We start from the raw sequence: 23812 nt of genomic DNA, 5'->3' as shown, positions 1-23812 counted from the left end.
TCTCTCTCTCTCTCTCTCTCTCTCTCTCTCTCTCTCTCAGCAGATTTTTTATAGTTAGATGTTATTCTTGCCTCCAACCCTCTCTCATCAGTTTCCAAGCAAGATAAAATTCCCAAGAACAGATAGGTTTTCATGGAAGATTGGAAACAAATGACACTACTTGTATGATGTTGACTTTCATTTACAAATATCACACAAAGTCAAATGTATCTATATATATATATATATATATATATATATATATATATATATATATATATATATATACATATGTGTGTGTGTGTGTGTGTGTGTGTGCAGGAGTGGCTGTGTAGTAAGAAGTTTGCTTCTTAACCACATGGTTCCGGGTTCATTCCCACTGCATGGCACCTTGGGCAAGTGTCTTCTACTATAGCCTCGGGCCAATCAAAGCTTTGTGACTGGATTTGGTAGACGGAAACTGAAAGTATGTATGTATTTGTGTATCTGTATTTGACCTTCTACCATCACTTGACAACTGATGTTGGTGTGTTTATATCCCCGTAACATAGCGGTTTAGTAAAAGAGACTGATAGAATAAGTATTAGGCTTACAAAGAATCAGTCCTGGGACTAAAGGCAGTGCTTCAGAATGGCCACAGTCTTATGACTGAAGCAAGTAGAAAAGTAAAAGACTATATATATATATATATATACTCTTTTACTCCTTTACTCTTTTACTTGTTTCAGTCATTTGACTGCGGCCATGCTGGAGCACCGCCTTTAGTCGAGCAAATCGACCCCAGGACTTATTCTTTGCAAGCCTAGTACTTATTCTATCGATATCGTTTGCCGAACCACTAAGTTACGGGGACGTAAACACACCAGCATCGGTTGTCAAGCGATGTTGGGGGGACAAACACACATACATATACATATATAAATATATACAAATATACGATGGGCTTCCTTCAGTTTCCGTCTACCAAATCCACTCACAAGGCTTTGGTCAGCCCGAGGCTATAGTAGAAGACACTTGCCCAAGATGCCACGCAGTGGGACTGAACCCAGTACCATATGGTTGGTAAGCAAACTACTTACCACACAGCCACTCCCACGCCTATATATATATATATATATATAAATAAAAGTTGAGCATCAGTTTTTGTATACCAAATCCATTTACAGCCCAGAGTTGTAGTACAAGACCCTTGGACTGAATCTAAAACCACATGGCTGGGAAGCAAGCTTCCTAACCACACAGTTGTGCCTATGCCTGTAGCCATAACTGCATGGCAAATTGTAAGTCTTTATTTCAGTGGCAATTACTTTAATGAACCTATCTTGCAAAAGTTATTGTCTAGATAATTAACCTTGGAGTTGTAGGTAAAAGAAAAACAACAAAGCAAAGCAAAACAATGACCTTGATCTCTGACCTCTGTCAGAGTAACTGTCTAATACTGAATGAACAGGTTTCCACATTCTCCTAAAGACTAGTTAAGTTCATTTCCTCGGCTTGCCTTTAGATTCTTGTTTATCTTCTATTGTCTACATGTTTTACTGCACTCTTTAACTGCCAATTAGTCAATGCTTTCTTTTTGTGTAAAAATAAATAAATAAACAAACTATGTAAATAATTAAATAAAATAAATTGAGTCTGGAATTTATCCAAATCTAGATTAACACATCACAGGTTGAACCTAACCAGACCTTCAACAGTTTAAAACAGTTAACCATTTTCAATAATAATTGTTTCTAATGCAAGCACAAGGCTGGAAATTCGTATGAGGAAGTGGGTGAGTTGATTAAATTGCTACATGCCTGAATGGTAGTTGATTTTATTGACCCTCAGATGGATGAAAGACAAAACTGACTTTGGCAGCATTTGAACTCAGAATATAAAATTCCTGAGTGGCTGTGTGGTAAGTAGTTTGCTTACCAACCACATGGTTCTGGGTTCAGTCCCACTGCATGGCATCTTGGGCAAGTATCTTCTACTATAGCCTCGAGCCGACCAAAGCCTTGTGAGTGGATTTGGTAGACGGAAACTGAAAGAAGCCCGTCGTATATATGTATATATATATATATGTATGTGTGTATATGTTTGTGTGTCTGTGTTTGTCCCCCCAACTTCGCTTGACAACTGAGGCTGGTGTGTTTACGTCCCCGTAACTTAGCGGTTTGCCAAAAAGAGACCGATAGAATAAGTACTAGGCTTACAAAGAATAAGTCCTGGGTTTGATTTGCTTGACTAAAAGGTGGTGCCCCAGCATGGCCGCAGTCAAATGACTGAAACAAGTAAAAGAGTAAATAGCACATAACATTTTGTTCCATGCTCTAACGGCTCTACCAATCCCCTGTTTTCAACAGCAACAATAATAATAATTCTTTCTACCAGAAGCACAAGGCCTGAAATTTTGGGGGAAGTGGTACTTATTTCATAGACCCCCACCAGGCAAAATTCCGCGGAATATTTCATCCAGCATGCTAACTACTCTGTCAGCTGACTGTTTTTGCAATAATAACAATAATGGCTTCAAACTTTTGGTTCAAGGCTAGCAATTTTTGGGGAAGATGTAGGTCAATTACATTGACCCCAGTGCTCAACTAGTACTTCTTTTATTGACCTTGAAAAGATAAAAACCAAAGTTGTCCCTAGCAGCATTTAAACTCAGAAGGTAAAGTCGGAAGAAATTCTGCTAAAGATTTTTTTCTGGCATTATAATGATTCTGCCAGTTCACTGGCTTAACAATAATAATAACAGCAATAATAATAATAATAATAATGTAAGGCAGTGAGCTGGCAGAAGCGTTAGCACACCGGGCGAAATGCTAAGCGGAATTTCGTTTGTCTTTACGTACTGAGTTTAAGTTCTGCCAAAGTCGACTTTGCCTTTCATCCTTTCGGGGTCAATAAATTAAGTACCAGTTGCGTACTGAGGTCATTCTAATCGACTGGCTCCCTCCTCAAAAAGTGGAACTGCATGCATATTGCGTAAAGTACTGTCTGTCTGAGGTCCTTGTGACTTGACAAACTGTCCAAGACCCCAGTAGACACACTGTCTTCAATCAACAACCTCACGATATTGTATACTGTGTGATGTCTATAATAATAATAATAGTAATAATAATAATAATAACAATCCTTTCAACTATATGCACAAGGCCTGAAATTTTCTTTTTAAGTGTTCAACTGGTACTTATTTCATCAACCTTGAAAAGATAAAAAGTTTTTGAGTGGTCACATATTAGCTCTCCTTTTGGCTTGCAGGTTTCACATAATAGAGTATTTAAACTAAAACACTATGATCTTACAGGGTACTTTTTATGTAAATAGGTCAAATGGGTGATCTTTATATGGACAGGAAACAAATCAATGTGCTTTGACCTCGTATTGAAGTGCCCACTTGCCCAGCAATTTTAGAACAGGCAATAGTCTGTTTTTATGTTTAGAAGACAATTTAACTGCTTCCCCTCTTTGTCTGCCCATTGACTTCAACCTGAAGCATTGATCTTGAAAGGGGCAGGAGTCATATATATATATAGACTACATAAATGCATACATATATATCCGTGTTTGTGTGTGTGTATTGCATCATTGTCTCCATATCTGCTCACTTGGGTACCCCTTATAGCCAATCCTTACCCTACTAACTTGATCCTTGGTAAAGATTTTGGAGTGTAAGTTCAAATCTTTTGAGTGCTACTAAATGTTTTCTATATAGAGATTATCTTGATCATATCTTTTAACTCTGTAAATGCATATATGTATATGTGTGTGTGTATGCATATGTGTGTGTTTGCATGTATCTATGTGTATACATGTATATGAACATATATATATGCTTGTGTGCATGTGTCCATATATGTATATCTGTATTCATATATGTCTATACATAAACACAAGTGTGCATGTATGTGTGTGTGTGCATGTATGTGTGTGTGTGCATGTACATAAATAAACAATGGTGCATAGCAGCCGAGCAGTCAGGTATGGGTTGGCCTGATAATAGGATTCAATCAGACCATTTTAACTGTATCCAAGTTGGTCAGTTCTTTAATTATGGTCACTAACTGTTTGCATAAGTCATTGACCAATCCGAGATTGAATCTGGCAGTTGTAGGTTTGTCAAGAGGGTGGGAGAGAGAGTAAATGAGAGAAAGGGAGAGACTGAATGAAAGAGAGAAAGAGAGAGGCTGAATGGTAGACTGTGATATACTTAAAACCAGCCACTACTTGTTTCTTCTGAAGTCTACTTGAAAGGTAGTACAGTATGTATACGCTCGCCTACCCTCATCAGGTACATATACATGCACGTACCTTTGCACACATAGATGCATCTATGCTTGCATTCATTGCACAAACACAAAGTACCTCCTGCTTGTACTGATATAGCCACACACACATTTAAATATATACAAATAGGTAAAAATCTGAGTGAACCAACATTCATGCACTCACATGCTTACAAACACACACACACACACACACACACACACACACACACACACACACACACACACACATGCACTCACTCACTCACACTCCTATTCTCTCTCATATATCAAGCATTCTCACATATATACATACTCATAAACATCATATGAACTACAATGAAGTTATTGAGTTTCTCTTGTCGTAATCTATGTCTATCAGCTTATGACCAATAAAAGAAATTATCATTACTTTCTATTATTATTATTATTATTATTATTATTATTAAGGCAGTGAGCTGGCAGAATTGTTAGCATGCTGGGCAAAATGCTTAGCAGCATTTTGTCTGTCGCTACATTCTGAGTTCAAACTCTCTCACAGTTGACTTTGCCTTTCATCTTATCGGGGATCGATAAAATAAGTACCAGTTGAACAGTGGGGCCAACGTAGTTGACTCATCCCCTCTTCCAAAATTGCTGCCCTTGTGGTAAAATTTGAAACCATTATCATTATTATTATTATCATAATTATTATTATTATTATTAAGGTGAGGGCAGTGAGCAAGCAGAATTGTTAGTATGTTGGACAAAATGTTTAGTGGTATCTCATTCATCTTTATGCTCTGAGTTCAAATTCTGCCAAGGTTGACTTTACTTTTCATCCATTTGGGGTTGATAAATAAGAACCACATTAGCACTGGGGTTGATGTGACCAACTTACCCTCTCCTTTGGAATTGCTGGCATTATGCCAAAATTTGAAACTATTATTATTGTCGTCGTCGTCGTCGTCGTCGTCGTCGTCGTCGTCGTCGTCGTCGTCGTCGTCGTCGTCGTCGTCGCCGCCGCCGCCGCCGCCGCCGCCGCCGCCGCCGCATTATAGACATCTCACTGTATATAATATCATGGGGCTGTTGATTGAAGATATTGTGTGTACTGAGGATTTTTACTGTTTGTCAAGTTGGGAAGCAAATTTCTTCACTCCACAGGTTATGCTTGTGTTTATATATATATATATATAATGTGTGTGTGTGTGGAGGCGCAGTGGTTAGAGCAGCGGGCTCACGGTCATAGGATCGCGGTTTTGATTCCCAGACCAAGCGTTGTGAGTGTTTATTGAGCAAAAACACCTAAAGCTCCATGAGGCTCCGGCAGGGGATGGTGGCGAACCCTGCTGTACTCTTTCACCACAACTTTCTCTCACTTTTTCTTCCCGTTTCTGTTGTGCCTGTAATTCAAAGGATCAGCCTTGTCACACTGAATATCCCCATGAACTACGTTAAGGGTACACGCGTCTGTGGAGTGCTCAGCCACTTGCATGTTAATTTCACGAGCAGGCTGTTCTCTTGATTGGATCAACTGGAACTGTCGACGTACACACACACACACACACACACACACACACACACACACACACACACACACACACACACACACACACACACACACACACACACACACACACACACACACACACACACACACACACACACACACACACACACACACACACACACACACACACACACACACACACACACACACACACACACACACACACACACACACACACACACACACACACACACACACACACACACACACACACACACACACACACACACACACACACACACACACACACACACACACACACACACACACACACACACACACACACACACACACACACACACACACACACACACACACACACACACACACACACACACACACACACACACACACACACACACACACATATATATAAATCTCCCACCCATGCCAGCATGGAAGGTGGACAGTAAAAGGTGAACGATAAAATCAGTGAAAGGTTGGCTGTAAATTGATTTGTTGAATAAAAAGTTTTGTTTTGTCTGGACTTACATCACTTTACATGGGGAGGAATTTAGCCAGCTGGTCATTTTACCAATCTCTCTTTCTGAAATGGCTAGATCCTTGTGTTGATATAACTGAAACATGTGAAGGTAGTGCTTTGGCATAGCTGCACTTGAACGAGTGAAAGTAATAATATAAGAAAAGAATGACAAAATCTCACTGTCTCCAAGAAATCTTCATTGATGTTGTTGGTAGTTTTTGCCCACGTCTTACCATTAATTCCAGTATTTCCATTGTACCGCACTCATTCATGTAGAAGCAAACATATATATAGTCCCGTGTGCATACACACACTGACATAGCCATACACTCATCTACATGCTCACATGCATGTACACATGCACATATAATCATACTCATTCAACCATAAATGTACACACACACACACACACACACACTCACACACATGTACACACGTGGTCATCCTCTTTTAAATACACATGCTCACACCCACACACATGCACATACTCATTTAAACACACACAAATGCGCACATGCTTTTACAAGCCACATGTACACGTTCATACACATAATTAACCTATAATTATACTGATTCTTATGACTATAATTAATCGTCAATCATGATTAATTAGACCCTCTGTTTTATGATTGCTGTTTATCATAAATACAATTGCTGTAGCAAATACCAGTGAAATGTTGATTTGTACCTGTGTGTGCATGCATGTGGTTATGTGTATGTGTGTGTGTGTGTTTTTATGTGCATGTGTGAGTCTAATATCATTATAAATTACTATTGTTGTTGTTGTTGTTGTTGCAGGTGCAGGGGATTAGCATAATTAGTAGAGGTATAGACAAAATGTATTGTGATATTTAGTTACATCTGTCTGTCCGTCTGTCTATCCATCTGTCTGTCTGTATATCTGTTTGTCTGTTTATCCATCTGTGAGTGTGTATATGTATGCTTGTGTGTGTGCGTGTGTGTGTGCACATTCACGCACAGATGTGTATGTGTGTACTATGTGACTCTCTACAAATGCATATTGAGCACTATGGGATTTTGTTTGAAAAAATAGTGTCTGACTGCTATGTCTGCAACATGCACATATACTTTGTGTGTATGTGTGTGTGTGTGTGTGTGTGTATATATATATATATATATATCATCATCATCATTATCGTTTAATGTCCGCTTTCCATGCTAGCATGGGTTGGACAATTTGACTAAGGACTGGTGATATATATTCACCCTCCACAAAAAATTCCAAATTTTATTTAATTTGCTTTGTGGGAAGAACTGTTCCAACGAAGTCGTGTATTGTTCTTGCCTTCGAAATGCAGAGTAGATGGACAGGGACAACTGACGAAGGGATATACTCTTTATGTTGCATGTCTCGTTTCTCTGTTTGTTTGTTTTTCATTGTTTGAAATAAGTTCGTTTTCTGTTTTTGTTTCCATTTTTCGTTTCTCATTGTGTTTAACGTTTTTTTGATGTCCTGTACCCATATATGCATGTATATATACATATAGATGTATGTACATATATGTATGGATATATGCATATATCTATATCTATCTATATATATATATATATATATATATATATATATATATATATATACATATATATATATATATAGAATAGCTTACCTTTTAGTGGTAAGTGTACTTTTGGGCTATGCACTTTCTCCTAAAAACAGGTGGTACATGTAGTTGGGGCTAGGTACTTGTTTCTGGAAACAGGTGGTAAGTGTAGTTGGGCTATGTACCTGGCTCTGGAAACAGCTTAGGCTCAGTAGAGAAAGTTAAGTTACTGTCTTAGCAATCAATAAAAAAGGTTAATGACTGAAGATATGATTATGGTTTGAGCTTAATCTATTTTCATTAATGATTGGATGACTCAAATTCTACAAAACATAGTACATGTATTACAATTCTCCACTAACTTGTATTACAAAAATACCAAAGCAAAAATTATGAAACTACAGACCTTTAAGAAATAGAACATACTTCACACAACTTAAAATAATGTACAAATTTCAATGTAAGCATAGCAGTTGTAAGAGCAATGATGATATACCTACATACATACATAAAAGCACCCACTACACTCTTGGAATGGTTGGTGTTAGGAAGGGCATTCAGCCGTAGAAACCATGACAAATTAAACTAGAGTCAGCTTACCAGCCCTGGTCAAACCATCCAACCCATGCTAGCATGAATAATGGACTTTGAAAGATGATGATACATAGATACTTCAATACATAAATAGATAAATAAATAAATAAATAAGGTGAGTATATAGGGATAAATTATCCAGGCTGGTACCATAAAAGTTCTGATATATTCCTGAGTATGGCTAACCACATCAACTAATTATGCTGTATGACTAATTGTAAAATTTAAAAAAAAATTTCGAGATGTACTGGTCTCCTTATTCTTTGATATGTATAAAATGTTGTACTGGTATACCTAAATTAGTGATCAAAACCTTAGTTTGAATATACGTGTGTATGCATGCATGCGTACAATTTTTGTTAGGTATGCAATGCTAACTTGCATGAAAGCCTTAGTACAAGTGGACTAAAGAGATGGCTGGTCTATAAGTATGCAGGGGTTGGGTGTGCAATGTTGTTACTACAGACATGTGATGAATTGTCAGAGGCTGATAGTGAAAGCTGTGTGTCAGTGACGGTATGGTTAGATCTTAAGAGCCTTTGATTCACAAACAAGATCAAAATGGTACAAGATCAGATGAGTGGTAATACTTTGTTCTTCAGATCTGCCCAAGTCATGCCAGCACGGAATGATATGCATTGAAAGAATGATGATAAGAAGACACCCAAGCACACATATATACTTGTGTGTGTGTATATGTATGTATATATGTGTGCTTGGTTGTGTGTGTGTGTATATGTGTGTATGTATATATGTGTGCTTGGTTGTGTGTGTGTATGCTCGGGTCTGACTGCTTGATTCCACCTTCTCTAAAGATAGTTACAAATGATGATGGCAACCAAATTAACCCTTTCCTCCTTATCGTTGCGGTAGTTTATATAATCCATGCTTATACTGAGAGTTATCCAGGGTAGCTGCATAAGAGTACAAACAGCTCAACATCAAACTGGTTAAAACATCTTCCAATTGTTTGTTCAATATATAAATAGTGATACTATTAATATATATTAATAGTGATAAGTATATATTAATAGCGATACATACAAATCTAAATCATTATACTTGCATACATACACGTCTCTATGTATGTATGTATATATGTATGTATATATATATATATATATATATATATAAATTATAATACAGGTTATCTAAGAGATACCGCCACGCTGAAAAATAGCAGTCAAAACCTGACTCTAAACCACAATAAATGTCCACATAGCACAAGGAGCGAAGACGAAGACAAAATAAACCAGTAAAAATAACAAGATAATTCCAGATCCCGGATTTCTGGCTTTGCATAAATAATGCAAATATATATATATATATATATATATATATATATATCTTTTAAATTTGTCTATGGAAACTTCCATTATGCCGGTGACAGTCTAATGATGCTGACTGGTGCACCAGTATTTTGGGGTTGCAGCGAACCATACCGATATAATGTAGGATAAATATAATAATAAGAAGAAGAATAACCCTAGGATGAAATTTATAAACATTTACTGTATCGCTATTTGCATTTTCACAAAACACACACACACACACACTGCATACATAGCTGAGCAGTTAGTATTTCATAAGCATATAAAATGTGTTTAATCAATCAAGTTTTTGCCATTATTTCATTTTTAGCCATATGTGACTTGGAAGAGAAGTTCTAGCTGGTGCATTGTAAGCTTGGATTCCATTAATCAAGCAAGCCAAATGATGGAGATTATTGCAGGCTGATGCAAAAATGCAGTGTTTAGTGCTACTATGCTGTAAGGGAGGCAATCCAGATAAAATTAAGTGTGGTTAGCTAAGAGATTTTAATACTTCATTATTCCCTTTGATCTAGTCATTAAATGCTGTTAATTTCTGCATTGATTGGTTGAAAATGTCCCTTGAGAAATACTCATCTGTGGTGGCAATAGGAATTCACTTCAGAGATACAAGCTGCTTCAGTCTATGCTGCTTCTCAAATGTACTTTCCTCATATTCTAAAGTGTTATGTAACTGCAGCTTTTGCTTGTCTGAGAAGCTACATATATTAAAACAGCTGTGTTATTTCTCTGCAAAAAAATCCGATATTATTTCCAATAATGGATGAGCATTTCTCTTGGGATATTTTTCAACCGATCAACTGAAAAAATAATGCCAGCTAAAAATTACCACAAAAAGAAATTATGAGAACTAAACTTGCTTAATAAAAGTTAACTATGGTCAGATTATTTCCCATGCATTCCCTTACATTGTGGCAACCTCAGTGCCTCACAAGTACAGCTTGCAACAAGTTCCATCTCATGGGAACCAAGCTTACTCATAACCAATAAAACAAGCTTCTTTAAGTTGCATTTGGCAAACACCTGAATAATTACACACGTGATTTCATACGTCTGAGACTTCAGTCTTAAATACACATAAATACAAATTCTATGTAATGTATTTTATTCTCTTTTTCCTTTATTGACCCACTTAAACATGTGTATATATATGTGTGTGTGTGTGTGTGTGTGTGTGTGTGTAATGCATATACACAAATAAATACATACAAATGCATGTGTGCTTTTTCACATTTACACATACCTCTCAATGTATATTTATAAATACATACGCTTATATATCATATATATGTATATGCACATGTATGTATTTATGTGTGTGTGTGTAAAGCAAATACAGTTGTATGTATATGTGTGCCTCTTCACATCTATATATGCTTCTCTGTATATACTTACATATGTATATACATATACTTATATGTATATATATGTATCATCATATATGTATATGTATGTATATGTATTATCATCATGTATATATATATCTATATCTATATGTATCATATATATGTGTGTATATCATTATGTATACACACACACACAAATATATATATATGTCCACTGTGTGGCGTTATTATTTTTCTGTAATAATGCCCTTTATATAAATATATATATATATATATATATATATATATATATATATATATATATATATATATATATATATATATAAGTAGATGTGTGACTTCTTCATATTAAAAATATCTTAGGATCTTTCTGGAATCTAATTTTTTTTAATTTCCTTTTATTATCTCTAGTAATCTACCAATTTCTAAATCTTTCTTTTTCCATCCTCTCCCTACTCCTCGTATTCTTTCCGTTCTCGTCTCCTACTCTTCCTGTTCTGAAACTTCTCTCTCTACAAGTGATTTCTGTTGTTGTTGTTGTTGTTTTTCTTTTCTCTTTCCCCCTCTCACTTTCTCTTCTACGAAGATTAGAATTTTTTTTTTTCTATTTTGTCTATTGACAAAATTAATTGCTGTAATGAAAATATCTTAATAATTTCAGATATTTTCTCAAAGATCTACCAATGGTAAGGTTTGTTTTAAATTGAATCTCTTGCCTAAAGCTAAAAACGTTTGTTTGATATTTTTTCTTTTTTTGTTATTTTGATTTTTTTTTTTTCAAAATTTTCATTAAGCGATAATTTCAAATCCAATTTATTATTTCTTCCTTTTATTTATATACATATTTTTTTTTTATTTTGCTAATAGGAATTCTAGCATAATTTTTGCCATAAAAAAATACTACTATTAATAAATAAATAAATGAATAAATAAATAAAAAAAGACCTCCTCCCCACTAAAAAAAAAAATCAAAAAAATACAAAAAACCAACAAAAGGAAAAATGGGAACAAAAGTTCAAAAAAGTCAAAAGCAGACTAAAATTTCAAAACCCAGAAATATGACAAACCAATAAACGAATTAATTGTTAAAAAATATTTTATTGCTTGAGATTCTAGAGCAGACAAACTAAGTGGTAGGTGGGTTCTGGTGGTGGTGGTGGTGGTGGTGGTGGTGGTGATAGTAGTGATAGTGGTGGTGGTGGTGGTTCAAATAAAATTAATTATTTATATTATATTTGATATAAAGACATACTTTACAATAGTTTAATATGTCGAGTATTATTTACAATTGTCACCCCTGTCTCTGGACCCCCCTCTCTCTCTTTCTACCTTTCTTTTTTTCTCCCAATATCTTTCCCTTCTCTCTTTCATCCAAATCTTTCCTCCTCTTTCGCTCATCCTTTCTCTCTATCAACTTCTCTCTCTCTCTCTCTCTCTCTCTCTACCTTTCCTTGTATCTCTCTACCTTTCCTTGTATCTCTCTACCTTTCCTTGTATCTCTCTACCTTTCCTTGTATCTCTCTACCTTTCCTTGTATCTTTCTACCTTTCTCTGTCTCTCTCTCTTCTTCTCACTCTCCCTCTTTCAACAAAATTGTCAGAAATCACAGAAAATCAATTTTTTTTTTTATATATATTTCAATCTATTACATTAATAATTCTACCATTGCTAATTACTTCTCTTCTCTCTTCTCTTTTTCTTTTCTCTTTCCTCCATTCTTTCCCTCTTCCCTCCTCTCTCTCTCTCTCTCTCTCTCTCTCTCTCTCTCTCTCTCTCTCTCTCCTTACTCCTCCACCTCTCCCTTGAAACATTGTCTTCATCTTCTTCTTTGCTTTATATCTCTCCACCTGCCATTTCACATCTCTCTTTTTCCCATCTCATCCCTCCTCATCTCACCCCCTCTCCTTTCTCATTTCCTTCTCCCCTTTCCTCTTCTCCCGTTTCCTCTTCTCCCACTTCTTTCTTTCCTTTAGTCATTGTTCCTTTAATAACTTGAGTGCAACTCAAAGAGTACAGGTTGTTGACTTTTGACCTTTCATAATATTAAACATTATTCCTCAAGGAACGACTATCTATCTGTTTACTCCAGAGGAGCAGGCATCCTAACACTGCGGTGGTTTCCTTGTGGTTGCCTAAGGCAGAAATGTTTTGGCTTGTCAGAAAATTTAACAATTACAGTTTTCTCCCCCACTTACCTTGTAACCACTGTTATTTACTGCAGAGAGGAAGAGTGGGATGGAAGGAGAGAGAGAGAGAGAGAAAGAGAGAAATTGTACTTTAACTTTGTGGCTATATATCTAAGTAGAGATGAAGCTAAATTATTGAGTAATACCCTAGTGCATCAGCAAGAAAGTACAGAGCAATGGGTTACAGTTTTATTGTTATCAAAGCCTTCAGTTCATCGAAGTTTTAAATCTAGATGTATATTAAACTGGTGGTCACTGTTGCTATAAATCTTGTGATGTCAGCTTGTGAAGCTTTGCTTGTCTGTCACCTTGCTATAATTCTATGGACGCTGGAGATTTGAAGACAATGGAACATCAAAATATTTTGCTTCGTCCTTTCATGTGGGCTGGAAACCAATTTATACTTCTTTTCTTTTCTTGAATGCTTTATTCATTTTGCTGAACAGAAATTCTAGCATAGTTTGAGCCATAACATTTATACCCACCACTTCCCAAACATAAATCAACAAAATCAAGCTTGTAGACTTTGCTTTTCATTGTCCAAAGTTTTTGTGGAATAATTACCTGACACTTGCTCTCCTGGAGCTGTTACAGTCAGCAATACAATAAGATAACTTGCATATTTATGGTCATAAACACCAGTGGTTTTCAACCAGGGTTCATATGGCCCTTGGGGGTCCGTATAAGATTTTGTTGCTAAAATTTATGTGCAATAAATTGGCTATAATTCTACAATACACAAACTATTTTAACAAATTTTTATATAATTTCTAATAATATTTTATTATAAAAATATAATGGGATTTTTCTAAACATCAAATGGCTATGAGGATTCAGTGGAGGAAAATAGGAACAAAAGGGGTTCATAGGTTAAAATTGGTTGAAAACCACTGATATACACTATAGGAATGGTAAAATTGGTAGAGTATTGGACTTCATATATTGGCGTACTTCACAACATTTCTTTGTTCTAATGTCACTTCCTGCCATGGTCAACTTTATATTTCATACTTCTAGGATTAATAAAATAAGTACTAATTAAGTACCAGGGTGGATTTAATTGACTACACTCTGTCCCCTAAATTTCTCTTCCTTTGTACTTATGCTAGAAACCATTATTATATTCAGTAAGATGGAGTTTGTTACATTGGACTCAGTTTCAAAACAGCTTATAGCAGCTGATGTAAATTCAGTTGTCTGAATTTACATTGTTAATTATGTGCAAATAAGCTTTCAGGATGGTCAAGATGCTTGTCAGAACAAAGCCTACTCTTAACCCTTTAGCATTCAGATTACTCTGTCTAATGTAATACATATTCATTCACATTAATTTGAATTATAATCTTGTAGCTTTGAGATTTCACAGATGTCATTGTATATTCTTCATAATGACATTGTAGAGTAAGTGTGAGAGATCAGATCCGGTCAGTTTCAACATAAAACAGGTAGAAAATTTGAGGCTGTATATGGCCAGTTTAAATGCTAAATGCTTAAACTGCCTGGTTTGGGTTTTTAAGGCTGAGAGTTACAGTCTTGATTTAAGGAGACTAAAGAACTTGGTTTGTGTCTCTAGTGGAGTAAAGAACATAAAAGGTGTTTCATAATTAGGAAATATTGCGCTGGCTGGGTGAAGCAGCAGTCCAACAATTTCTTGAGTGTAACTCTTTTACTCTTTTACTTGTTTCAGTCATTTGACTGCGGCCATGCTGGAGCATTGCCTTTAGTCGAGCAAATCGACCCCAGGACTTATTCTTTGGAAGCCTAGTACTTATTCTATTGGTCTCTTTTTCCCAAACCGCTAAGTTACGGGGACGTAAACACACCACCATAAGTTGTCAAGCGATGGTGGGGGACAAACACACATACATATATATATATATATATATATATATATATATATATATATATATACATACATATATACAACGGGCTTCTTTTCAGTTTCTGTCTACCAAATCCACTCACAATGCTTTGGTCGGCCCAAGGCTATAGTAGAAGACACTTGCCCAAGGTGCCACGCAGTGGGACTGAACCAGAAACCATGTGGTTGGTAAGCAAGCTACTTACCACACTGCCACTCCTGCGCCTATGAAAACTATTTGTCAATAGATTTTCGTTCTCAAGCATTGAATGATGCCAAACCAGAGACTGAGCTTGCAACAACCTCAAATGAACCTAGCAGATAGATCAGTGAAGAAATCTCTACATGGCCATTCAATCTGCTAGAAATAACTATTTAGTCCTTTAAATCATATTCTACTGTTTTAAAGGAAGTTGAGTACGCCAATGATAATGAAGCCTTATATAGACTACTGTTGGAAAACAACACGTGATGGTCATAGTTGGAGTGTCTGTGTTCATAGCACTGCTCACATTGCATCTGAATATGGAGGCCAGAAGAGATTGTCGATGATATGTATAGCCAGGAATTTGAAATGACTCAAACATCAAATTTCCCATCTTTTGCCATCAGGATATTGCATTGGAATGGCAGAAATAGTGGAGTGTTCAGCTAATTGACTCCTTTACAATATTTAGTTTCATCCCTCTGGGTGCTGGGTTTATTTCCCACTGGCCTATTAGAGTCCTGCTTTGACGTTTATCCACCAAGGACTCCATCGGATAATTACTGTTAGTGCACCATTTTTGTGCTATATATATATAATATATATATATATATATATATATATATATATACATACAAAAAAAGAGCTAATTTTAGAGAGTGTGTGTGTATGTATACACACACACACATACGCATGTATACATACTCACTCCCCATCTTTCTAATGGATCCATTATTTTTCTTTGATTGCACATGACTTGAACATCTACTTGTGTTCTCTCCTTGTGTTGAATGATCAGGAGAAATAGTTGGGCCCTTCCTTAAAGGCTTCCCATATATATCTTTGACAGTGAGATTCAGCTGCTATGTCAACACTGGACATTTGTCACTGATGATCCTGGGCAGGGTGAAATCATATCATATGGTAGTTCCTGTGCCTGTAGCAGATGATTTTCCTCTTCCAACAATATACATGAGTGCTTTTATGCACCATGCATCCATATGAGAGGTCGCCAAGGCAAATAATGCAGTATTTGGTGTTCTTGTACATCCACATTAAGTTAGCTTTAACGATCGCCTTTTGATATTAATACTGCTTCTGTCACTGTTAATTAAATATATAATTTTATGAAAATTTTTCTCCACAAATTCCATCCTACCTATGCAAGCATGAAAATATGAATGCTAAAGCACTGATAATATTGATGATGATGATGATGATGATGATATATATATATATATATATATATATATATATAATTAAGTCTTGCAGCATACATTGCTATGCCTTGCTGCAATGTAAATGTAGTGTCACAGTAGTGTTTGCTTTCTTGGGATAGAGTTAATGAAATTATATATGCAGTTGACAAAATATACTGGTTTTCATATGCTTAATCCATATATACAGATATTAGAATATATATCTGTGTGAGATTCCAGACTTTGAAGTCTCTGTGTTTCATATGTTACATATCCAATCATCTGAGGATTATAATTTCATGGATTATACTTGCTCACATACTTACACACATTCACACATATCAGTGAGAAATGATAAGTGGAATAAAATGTGATACTTTGCATTCATATTTTCCAGACTACCATGACTGCTTTTTTTTTTTTTTTGCTCTTTTTTTTGTGTACTTGTATTTGAGGTTGTGGTGTAGCGTAGTCTGATATCATATCAGCCTTTATCCAGCTAATATATTGTATATTGTTGGAGCAATTTACAGCTGGGTATCTTTCTTTTTACTAAACATTTATCTGTGAATTAAGAGACTGGAAAATTACTTTCTCATTCTTTCCAACTGGGGTTATGTGGCTTGTTCAGTTGCATAATAGTAAGGCTCTGTTAAGATTTGATCTTCGGATCATATGGTCAGTAGAGCTGCACCATAACCATATAACCACACATATTTTTGTCACTGACAGAGGCTGACTAGTTTTGCCAGGTTCTGACTTTACTCATGCTTTTTGTGAGTTGACAGAGGATCTTCTATGCTGTCACTGACTGGCTTGAAATAGCAGCCAAATCTTACTCATATTGAATTTTGCAATTTTGGATAATGAAAGGACACATAAGATAATGTAGATCAACATTCTGCTAAAAAAGGAAAAAGACAGGATAGTAATCACAGTGAGAAAGTAACCTCTGCATGGTCACTGACTGGCTAGAAATAGCAGCCAATTCTCACTCATGGAGCCCTACTATCTTGAATAGTGAAAGGATATGAGATAATGTAGGCCTACACTCCTTTTTAAAAAATAAGAGACAGGATAATTATAGTCAGGTGTCTTTTTTTTTTTAATTATAGATCTACTTCATTAGGGTTGATCCGGGTCTAAGCAACAGTAATAACAACAACATACTTTACTTTTAGAATTACATATATACAGCATCTATAAATGCCAGCATATAACAGCTTTTATTAATGATATAGAAACACATGAAGTAGATAGAGATAACATTAAACATGCAAAAGGAAACCTGTGAGATAACAGTATTCAAGGGTCACATTGACTTGTTAATTGTAACAGGAAGAATCCCAACCTGGTTGTTTTGACATTATGGATAGATAGCCTCATAACCACCAAGAATGCATGTTGTAGAACAAATTGGATGGTTCTTCAGTTAGCCACCTCTATATCAAGAAAATTTTTTTTTTGCCTCTTGAAAAATAATAGCAAAAACAACTTTCTGATTTATAGCATATATTTATATATATATTTTTGCTTCTGGATTATTTAGTGGTTTTTATTTTCTATTTGGAAAGATGTTTTTTTTTTTACACTGCTTATTTTGAGCACCAATCTATTGATTTCTAACTTGTTATGTGGAGTTTGATTCAAGATTTTTGAAGGGGTAGAATTGTATTCTGGTTTCAATATTTAATTTTTTCTCTCTTCACTCTGAAAATTGCTTCAAATATTGTTTTTTTATTTGCTGTTTTTTTTTTTGCTTTTCTATTTTTTTTTTCCTGAAATTTTGAATCGACAAAACTGATATAATTATTTTAAATGACCAACAGGCTAATATTAATCAAAGAATGATCTATTGAAGTGAGGTGAAATCAAAACTTAAAAAAAAAAAGTAATAATAAAATGCTGAAAATTGAAATTTAAAATCAAATCAGAAATCGGTTATAAAAACAAGAAAAACAATAACAAACAAAATCAACCTTAAATAAACTGAAATTTAAGATTTTTATTTTAAAAAAAATCAAATTTGAATTGGAGTTTGTTTTTCAATTCCCAGGAACCCTACCCACGCAACTTCAGTTTATTAAAATAAACACCATTTGAGTTTTATAATCGATTTGAAATTTCAATCCACCCCCACTTCTTCTCTCCTTAAGCAACTAAAATTAATCTGTAAAACTAGTAAAAATAACACCCTTTTTCTGCCACCCCTATAAAAAAAATAATAAAATGAGAATAAAAAACATTATTCAAATTGAAAATTTTTGTATTCCTCATTTAATTTTGTTGAGCAATCAAGGAAAACACACATTATATATATATATATATGTATTTAACTCCTGTGTGGTTGATATTTAAAAAAAAAATTTGTGCTTAAGATGGCAATCTGTTTATTTTCACTTGTTTTTTTTTACTTTTCTTGAAGTTTGGTATTTATTTTCTGAAATATACATATACATGTGGGTGTGTGTGTAGGTGAGTTTTCTTAAAATATATATAAATGAAACAAAAAATTAAACAACAAAGTCAAATAAAGGTACATTACACAACATATGAAATAAATTCTTAATTTATTGAAACCGTCTTTGCTTAGTGGCAGTTGATGGTATTAATATTGAAAGAAGGGAGGATGATCTCAAGAATCAATAATTCTCAAAAACTCATCATGCTTTTCAAGAAAAGACAGTCTGATTGTCTGAAGACAATTGGATAACAGTGGAATTGTGTTTTTGCACCAGTAGGCATCATCAGCTCAGCATTTGTCTTATCTTAACTTCAACAGATGTGACACTTAGACATATACAAAGGGGAGTAGAACACATTCATGGCTTAAGCAATTTGCATAAGTGAAAGGAAATTGAGCTAAGAAAAAAAACCTCACAGTGGTCATTGGCATATTTTGGTAATAAATCATGATGTATTGAAATGATCTTACTTCCAGTGATAGCAGACCAATCACTCACTGGCAATTGGTATATACATACTTACACACACATATATATATATATATATATATATATATATATATATATATATATATAGTCTTTTATTTGTTTCAGTCCTTTGACTGTGGCCATGCTGGAGCACCACCTTTAGATGAACCTTTAGACCCCAAGACTTATTCTTTGTAAGCTTAGTACTTATTCTGTTGGTCTCTTTTGCAGAACTGCTAAGTTATGGGAATGTCAATGCAGCAGCATGAATTGTCAAGCGATGGTGGGGGGGACAAACACAAGCACACTAACATATACACACACACACACACACACGACAGGCTTTTTCCAGTTTCTGTCTACCAAATCCACTCACAAGGCTTTGGTTGAAGACACTTACCCAAGGTGCCATGCAGTGGGACTGAACCTGGAACCATGTGGTTGGTAAGCAAGCTACTTATCACACAGCTACTCCTGCACCTCTATATTTCTTTTTCTTTTTTTTGGCCCTAAATCAGAAATCATATTTTGCAACATTTCTTCAAATATCGCAAAGGACAACTTTAATTTTTACCCATCTCAGGAATCAGTAAAAGAGTACCAATCAAGTACTGGTGTTGATGTAATTAACTAACTCCCTCACCCTAAAATTGCTGGCCTTGTGCCAATATTTGAAGCAGTTATTTAAAAAAATTTTTTGTTGTCAGGTTAATGCAGGCTGGTAGATGAATAGTCTTTAGAGCATTGGAAAAATGCCTTGCAATAATTGTTCTGGCTCTTAGAATACTGGTTCAAATCCCACTGAGGTTAAGTTTGCCTGTCAACTTTTCGGATTTGATCAAATTAAATATCTGTTGATTTAACTGATTGCCTCATCTATACTATCTGCTGGCTACATGCCTAAATTTGAAATTATTATTTGGGTAGTGAATGAAAAATTTCGGAGGGGGCAGAGGACAAAAGCAGTAAAGTGCATGAGAACTGAATTAGTTGGGAGCTTGACAAAATGCTTAGTTGTCTTTAGGTATATTTTGAGTTCTAATGCTACCGGATCAATCCAAGATCAATAAAAGTAGGTCAGTGCTTGGGTCAATTTAATGTATATACTCTCCTAAATTCATAGCCTTGTGATCATGTAAAAAAATCATAATTTCTGTTATTTATAAAAGTGCTCATGCTTATACGAGGCTTTGAACTGTAATGAGAAACCTTATATATAGGACAATGCCAGCAACATTTTCAAGGGAGAGGACTAGTTCAACCCCAGTGCTCAACCAATACTTATTTTATTGACCCCTAAAGGATGAAAATCAAAGATGGTCTCAACAGCATTTTAACTCAAAATGTAAAGAACCTGAAGAAATACTGTTAAGCATTTGGTCTGATGTGCTAACAATTTTGCCAACTCTGCCTTAGATAGTAATAATAATGGTTTCAAATTTTGTCACAAGGTCAATAATTTTGACGGAGCGGGTAAGTTGATTATAGAGTTCTATATTTAAGAGATGAGGAATTATGAAGACCTGGGCTGAGGTGGTGAGGCAAGACCTTCGTACATTGGGCCTCACCAAGGCGATGACTACTGACCGAGACCTTTGGAAATGTGCTGTGCGTGAGAAGACCCGGCAAGCCAAGTAAGATCGTTGCCAGTGCCCCTGGACTGGCTCTTGTGCGGGTGGCACATGAGATGCACCATTTTGAGCGTGGCCGTTGCCAGTACCGCCTGACTGGCTCCCGTAGGATTTTCGAGTGAGATCGTTGCCAGTGCCCCTGGACTGGCTTGTGCGGGTGGCACATAAAAGACACCATTTCGAGCGTGGCTGTTTTCGTGCGGGTGACACGTAAAAGCACCCACTACACTCTCTGAGTGGTTGGCGTTAGGAAGGGCATCCAACTGTAGAAACTCTGCCAAATTAGATTGGAGCCTGGTGTAGCCATCTGGTTTCACCAGTCCTCAGTCAAATCGTCCAACCCATGCTAGCATGGAAAGCGGACGTTAAACGATGATGATGATGATGATGATTTACATTTGACGGATATTTGTCCTCATCTTGTTTGCTGTTAAGACAACGTTTCGGCTGATATACCCTTCAACCTTCATCAGGTGTCTTGGGAAAATTTCGAACCTGGGTTCTCATTCCTAAGGTATTTTTAGATGTTATTATTATCATTATTATTATTATTCAGGTCACTGCCTGGAATCGAACTCGGAATCTTGGGGATAGTAGCCTGTGCTCTTAACCACTATGCCATATGCCCACGTGCATATGGCGTAGTGGTTAAGAGCATGGGCTACTATCCCCAAGATTCCAAGTTCGATTCCAGGCAGTGACCTGAATAATGATAATAATAATAATAACATTGAAAAATACTTTAGGAATAAGAACCCAGGTTCGAAATTTCCCCAAGACACCTGATGAAGGCTGGAAGACATATTCAGCCGAAACGTTGTCTTAACAACAAACAAGATGAGGACAAATATCCGTCAAATGTAAATAATCTAAGTTGGTTCCATATAAATTACTTCCACACTGTTCTCAAAATTCCTCAACTTGTGTTTCGGTTAGATGCCATAATTGTTATTTATAAAACCTGTTTTCGATACTTGATAGATTGACATTCACCTTTCTTGAGTCAGTTTGACACAAATCAACCTCAATTTGTACCACGGCTAGCCTAGTCTGGGTTCACAAGGTCATGTCAGTTATTTTGACCTTCCCACACTGTCAAGTCTGACATCTTTTGTCTCTGGTTACTCATTGGCCTAACTAACTGCAGTTAGTACTGAAACAAGGGCAAAGGTCAAACTGCATTGCTGGTTGATGATAATTAACTTTTGTTTTCCTATTTTGTTTTCACTACAGCCCTCATTTACCATGTCCAGGAATTCAGTCCCTAAATATTTTTTCTATGTATATAGAAGTGGCTGTGTGGTAAGTAGCTTGCAGGAGTGGCTGTGTGGTAAGTCGCTTGCTTACCTACCACATTGTTCCGGGTTCATTCCCACTGCGTGGCACCTTGGGCAAGTGTCTTCTACTATAGCCTTGGGCCGACCAAAGCCTTGTGAGTGGATTTGGTAGACGGAAACTGAAAGAAGCCTGTCGTATATATATATATATATATATATATATATATATATATATATATATATATGTATGTGTGTGTCTGTGTTTGTCCCCCCAACATCGCTTGACAACCGATGGTAGTGTGTTTACGTCCCCGTAACTTAGTGGTTTGGCAAAAGAGACCAATAGAATAAGTACTAGGCATCCAAAGAATAAGTCCTGGGGTCGATTTGCTCGACTAAAGGCGGTGCTCCAGCATGGCCACAGTCAAATGACTGAAACAAGTAAAAGAGTAAAAGAGTATATGATAGACTCCAGCTTATTTCTTTAAGTGGGGACACTGTACACCCTCTCTTCTGCCCTCCATCCTGATAGCTATGTTGTCCCTTCCAATCATCACCCCTTACACTAATGATTTATGCCACTACCAAGATCTCTCTGATAGTGGATGGGGGTGATATTTGTGAGTTAGTAGCCCATCTTCAAGCAACATTTTCACCAAGCTTCCCACACCACCTCTGCATCAATCATAGATAGTGTGAGGCAGGGGAACCTATTCATTAATTACTTTGCTGGATTATATCATGATCATATTCATGACCATAATCATGATCACCAAATTCATCATTATTGACTCATTTTCCCATTGTCAGCATGGCTTGGACGGGTCTTCCCCAGCAGCATTTTGACACTTGTCACCAGCCTTTTTTCTCTAAGGTTATCTATTTGTTTTGCCGTTCTACACGTTCCTTCTCTCTCTCTTTCTCTCTCTCTCTCTTTATCTCTCTCTCTCTATCTCTCTCTCTCTATCTCTCTCTCTCTCTCTCACTCACACACACAGGGTACACTTGTATGTGGAGTACTCAGCCACTACCATGTTAATTTTATGAGCAGGCTGTTCTGTTGATCAGATCAATTGGAGCCTTTATCACTGTAACTTAGCGTCTGTGCATGTGTAAGAAACCACTCTGCCACCCTTGTACACCATTTACCTCTAGCCCCATCTCTAACTATCAACTTCCTCACACATCATCATCATCATCATCATCATCGTCGTCATTTAACGTCTGCTTTCCATGCTAGCATGGGTTGGACGATTTGACTGAGGACTGACAAGCCAGAAGGCTGCACCAGACTCCAATCTGATCTGGCAGAGTTTCTACAGCTGGATGCTCTTCCTAACGCCAACCACTCCTGCCCCACTCTTTTCATTCCTCAGCCTGTGTTCTCTCTCATACTGACTCTATTATATCTTGAGGGTA

At 36.2% G+C, this 23812-nt stretch overlaps 1 protein-coding gene across 9 annotated transcripts in view; it reads left to right on the top strand.

Moving 5' to 3' along the window:
• The window catches only part of LOC106876343 (uncharacterized), a 390872-nt gene that overhangs the window by 135366 nt on the left and 231694 nt on the right, over positions 1–23812 (top strand). For 2 of the 9 annotated variants that reach the window (XM_089353609.1, XM_089353606.1), the window contains exon 2: positions 11763–11787. The exons of 5 other annotated variants lie outside the window; for them this stretch is intronic. The gene's annotated coding sequence lies outside the window, so the exon portion shown is untranslated. Of the gene's footprint in view, positions 1–11762; positions 11793–23812 lie in introns of all 9 variants that reach the window. 2 more of the 9 variants (XM_089353610.1, XM_089353607.1) reach the window with 1 other exon arrangement.

This window comes from Octopus bimaculoides, chromosome 6 (genome assembly GCF_046866305.1).
Source record: "Octopus bimaculoides isolate indiv1 chromosome 6, ASM4686630v1, whole genome shotgun sequence".
Lineage (NCBI taxonomy): Eukaryota > Metazoa > Mollusca > Cephalopoda > Octopoda > Octopodidae > Octopus > Octopus bimaculoides.
This window is presented reverse-complemented; position numbering and strand designations above follow the sequence as displayed.